Below are 5609 nucleotides of genomic sequence, written 5' to 3'. Positions count from 1 at the left end.
GTCTTCTAAGTTTCTTTAAATACACTATTTTAATGTTTGGTCTCATTTCTCCGACACAAATGCTTCTTTATCACATAAATATGTTTGGATGTCAGATTTGTTGTCCTTGTTTATGGTTGGTATCTCTGTAATTGCTCCTCTGTCGGCATAAACAAACAAAAGGGAAATCATTTGTTCACAGTTTGTGGGTTTCAGCTTCCTGTTCATGGTGATGTTTGAGGATTTAACAAATAAGTCATTTTTCAAGGTTTTTGGGAAAACATAAAAACCCTTGTCATGCCTTTAGATGCTGCAGGGTCTGGAGAGTAGAATGAGACCGACGGTATGTAAATGTGTACTCAATTGCTATGGCAACAGCGCCATATTTTTGGTGCCATTAATCAGCACCAAAGTTGTGGCGCGATCCTAAATAAATAAGAATGGATCCCCCATTGAGCTACATAGGCCACCACCTAATTCTAGAGTGTGAACGCAACCTATTTGAGAAAGGAAAAAAAAAACTACACTTGCCTATGTAACGTTTGGTATTAAACTTTTGGTACTAAACTCATCTATCTTGCATTTATATTCAGTTACAGGTGTTTGTCTCGTGGTGACAGAGACATACATTGTTCTTCTATAAATTACACTCCAGCAGTGGTGACCATTTTATAACCAGAACAGTTCAGATTCATGACCAAAAACCTGAACTAAAATGAGACGGCAGCCAGAACCAATTCATAGGTGTATTTTTGATTCTCTTTGTGAGAAAATCCCTGGTTTGATACATTCAAAGTGACACAGAGTCAAAGCTCTTGAAAAACGCATTAGTACACAGGTTACATAAGCTCAGTATACAGTCTATTCAAATACACAGGTCTATGTCTGCTCTATAATCGATTCAAAACACACTTTTAGTACAAGAAACACAGATATCAAACCATTTTGGTAAACAACATTGCTGTCGGCAGGACTGAAGCACAATTGCACATATTCCATTCAGACAAATGAGCAACAAGCATAAAGCAAATTGCAGAATATTTACTATTATTTTACGAGATTTTTTTTATTACAATTCATAACACTGAATGGTGCGATTCATGACACTCAAATATTCCTCACAGTTTTGGACAAACAAAAGCACAAATAAAACAAGAAAAGCCAGTAGGTGCTAAAGAAGATGCCGTTTTGTGAAGGTGATTTTGACCAGGTGAGTTTTCAGTTACCCGTATTTATTTATTGATTTTTTTTTCCAGATGTGAGTGTTGTGAGTCACATCAGTGAGTCTCTGATGTGTTTGAGAAAGAGTTCGACAGCCCAACTGAGAAGGTTTTTGTGAACAATGCCAGTGTGAGGGAAAATCATATTTCAAAGTGGGCAGTGGGCCACAACCACACGAATTACCGCTGCGTTTCGGTCCTTGTTGGTGTTGTTATTCCAGCACAAACTCAAACACGAAGCTGCCGAGTTGTTACATACACATAATACAAACAGTGAAAAAAAAGGTGACTAGAAAGAGGAAAGTTACATATAAACCAAAATTAAAGCCTCGGTAGCGGCGATGATGGCTCTCGCTACCTGCGCAACCTCCTTCCTGCGCGAGCACCTTCCCGCACGACCATGTTTTGATGGCAATTGCCCCGACACTGCATTCTCTTAGACTTTATTCTTTAGACTTTATTCTTTAGACTTTATTCTTTAGACCCCCTCCTCCCTGTACCTCCATCACCTAGCAACAGAGACCCGCCGCTAATGCTGATGCTAAAGCTAACGCTAAGACCACGGCACAAGAGGAAGTGTTCCATCAAAATAAAAGAGGAAGTGAAGGCATTCATTGCGCCCCTGCTGGCCAATTGTGAAAATACACAATATCTGCAACGCCCTTTTTTCACAGCATCTCGAGGAGAATATAACCCATTAGTTTCAAACAAATCAGACAATGTTGAGTTTTTCACACAATGGGTAGGGGGCGCTATAGAGTAAATTTGTTACATAGTATTAATTATTTCCACTCAGACCATAAAAACGCATTAGTGAGTGAAATATGAGCTCCGTAGATCAATTCCAATAGGCGCGACTTGTCCTTGAAAAAACAGGAAATAAAGCCTTTTTTGAGGGCGTGTCACGCAGAGACCGTAAAGAATATCAACATTGAATTTTTATTAAATTTCAATGTCTTTAGATGCAAAAAGTGTTGTTTTGAGCTTGATCGGACGAAAAACCTAGGACAAGTACGATTTTGAAGGAAAAAAAAGTCAAACGTGGCGGCGCCACTTTGATTCAACATGGCCGACTTCCTGTTTATCATAGAGCGATGCTGCCAGGTGCGTTTTACTCCTCAAAGGTAGCTCTATCACTGTCCCAAGTCTCATGTGCCTAAGCCAAAGCGTTTCATGTTTTTTCTTTTTTGAACTAGTCGGCACTGTTGCGACGAGCCGATCGCGTCTATGCCCCCATGTGTGACATTCATGCCCGAGTTGTGGCAAAATGACCATGAAAGAAGAATAATAAGAAGAAGAAATCTGGCAAGAACAAAGACTTGCCGCATTCCATTCCATGGAATGGCTCGAGCCAATAATAATAAGAAGAAACCTGGCAAGAACAAAGGCTCGAGCATTCCATTCCGTTGGAACTCCATGGCTCGAGCCAATAAATACATCATATTTCTCTACAAGCGTTATATGTCTTCAACAAATGCACAAATGAAGCCTGCGTACTGTATTTTGCTCACGAAAACACGCACCGGATCATTAAGCGCACCATCAGCTATCTGTGTACCATGTGTACTGGTCCTCCATACATAAAGCGCACCGGACGATAAAGCGCATAAGATAAACAAAACAGACGGATAAGTCAGAGTCAGTTGAGCTTTATGAAACGCGTTCAACTCATTCAGATCAACATTGTTCAACATCAAAACACACTCTGCTATCGCTAACAGACACATTAGCATATCCAAATCAATTCTCAGTCAAGATCACTTGTAAACACGTAAAATACAAACACCGAACACACTCTGCTACCGCTAAAAGACACGTTAGCGTATTCACAACAACTCCCAGCCTCGTTCACTTGCAACACGTAAAATACAACACTGTCTGATACCGCTAAAAGACACGTTAGCATGTCAACAACAACTCCCAGCCTCGTTCAGTTGCAACACGTAAAATACATCACAATACACTCACTTTTTCAGTTCATTCCTCGTCATCAAATCCTTCAAATGCGCCAAAGTACATCCCGCATAGCTATGACCAGACGTCCCGATTTACCTGGGACAGCCCCGATTGTTTACGTCCCGTGTCCCGGTTTAATGTCTGCTGGGGCGCATAATGGTAAAAGCAGCCAAAGCGCCGATAGTGCTCGGTGCTAAAATCTCTTTGGTCATGTGATCCCGCATCTCGGATCCATGCGGCAGTTCAGTGATGATTCCGGCCTTTTGATCCCACAGTTGACTGATAATTTAGCCCGTAAGCGCATTTCTAATAATATAAGAGTTCCAATGGTCTCTCGGCAGCAGCCATCTTGGGCCATCTTGGGGTCCTTCATTTACCGGTAGGTGTCTGCGTTGGGCCTGACTGAAAATGTTGTTTACGTTTTGACAAAGTGTCGCGTGTGCCGCGTGCAGGTAGACTACTGTTCCCAGAATGCTTTGCACACTTGTTGTTGACTTCCGGTTCCGGAGTACTGGAAATATAGTCGCGCATCGGCGTCTCGTGTCCCAAATCTTCTTTATACACCATGTACCACACAAAATATCTTCGCGGTCATTAGCACAACCAGAAATAAACCATATATTAAGCGCACCGGACTAGTAAGCGCACGGACGGCTTTTGAGGACGTTAAAGACTTTTACGTGCGCTTTATAGTGCGGAAAATACGGTAAATTCAGCCTGGAAGACCTAACTCCATCCATCTACATCAAGGCACCTGCTCCCCATCTCCAATCAACACAGCTCCTCGCTTCCAATCAGCGCACAGCCGGTCCCACATTAACCCACGCGCAGTTGGCTCGGCAGCTCCTGACCGTACTGCGACCCACCACCTCCCCCTCTCCTCCTCTGCATCTCTCATCCTCTCTATCCCCTCTTACCTACCACCAATCCCCAGACCCGGGGGGAGACATCTAAACACGATCATATCACGGAGCGCCCGTAATCGCATTGTCTTCCGCCGGGGTCTGAGCGCCAAATAACTTTCGTAATAAAACCTGCTAAACTGTCCTCTCTGTGTCTGTCTGAGTCTCTCCAGGGTGAAATACGCTTCATCATTTACTCCCTAATCTTCTTTTTTGTTACAGGCACATCATGAGCTCTTCGAGGTCTGGATACAGTTTTGACATGAGGTAACTGCACTTCTCACTGTTTGACTATAGATTGGACATAAATAAGATACAAATATTTCCATAAGGAAAAGTAGACTCAGGTGGAAGGCGCTATTGTTTGCTTTGGACTTTGCCATGAAATATTTCACACAACCTGATGATTTTTCTTAATCACTAAACTCATAAACATCTGCATTTTCACAATAATATTTTAACATTTTAACTGCCCACCATCTGTTAAATATGACTGGCTGATGGAGGGTTGTGATGTCATGTGAATTCAACCTATTGGCCCAAATAACCAAAAGTAGTGCTTTATGCTGTAAAATTTGAGAAAATCTGCTATCATAACTTAAAGAACAAATAAAAAAAAATGTTATACAGACTTTAAGTTAATGTTCCAAACCTTAATAATGTAATGATTCACTTGCGGCCATTAGTGAAAAAGTTGGATGTAGAATTTTGTTTTACTTCTGAATGAAAGAAACAATAAAACTAAAAAAAAGTGTTAAACTTTTTTTTTAACTGAATTGTCTAAGAATATTGATGAAAAGACATGAGGTCCCTGGAGACGCTTCTACAGGAGGTGAGTAAAAGTTGTGCATCATGGAAGGACTGTACGTCGCTAACATGTTCGAGCTTGACCTGCGGGCAGTTTTGATTCTCTGCTTCCACAATTTGCTGAATGTCCTCCCTGCTCTCCCACCCCATGTCACGCCTGTCCTGTCTAATAAAGTGTATGGGGCATATCCTATTTTGTTTATTGATCCATTTTAAATAGTTTGATCAGTGTTTAGTATAAAAAGTGATGATTAGACCCTCTACTCCAAGGTAAACCTCCAGAAGTTCAATAATACACATTTGGTATTGTCTCAGTATCATCTAAAGTGTCTTTTAAATCAAAAATGTTAAAGGCATGGAGTAGAGCTCACATACTTGGGTGAGACAAGAAATAATATCTGACAAGGTTAATGAAGTAACAAAGCTGCTAACAAGTGCTAATGTGGCGTTCCAGTTGTCCTCAGAGTTCGGAACTCAGAAAGAGGTTTTCTCAGTGTTTCTGTGTTCCAGTGGTCAAATCATTAAAGATATACATTACAGCAATACAGGTTATCTGCTGTAAAGACTCAAAACAAGTCAAACAAAACTCAAGGGAAAATAACACAAGTAGTTTTGATATTTCAACTGTCGAATGCTTTTATCCAAACGCATAATGTTGGATTGTCTAATGTCTTGTGTTTACAAGTAGCAATTCTGAGGCGTGAGAGTTTGAATTTACAGAAATCAGAACCTGAAAAATCCGAGG

The sequence above is a fragment of the Eucyclogobius newberryi genome, unplaced genomic scaffold (genome assembly GCF_026437365.1).
Source record: "Eucyclogobius newberryi isolate DKJ021-1_F unplaced genomic scaffold, fEucNew1.0.hap1 SCAF_5, whole genome shotgun sequence".
Classification (NCBI taxonomy): domain Eukaryota; kingdom Metazoa; phylum Chordata; class Actinopteri; order Gobiiformes; family Gobiidae; genus Eucyclogobius; species Eucyclogobius newberryi.
This window is presented reverse-complemented; position numbering follows the sequence as displayed.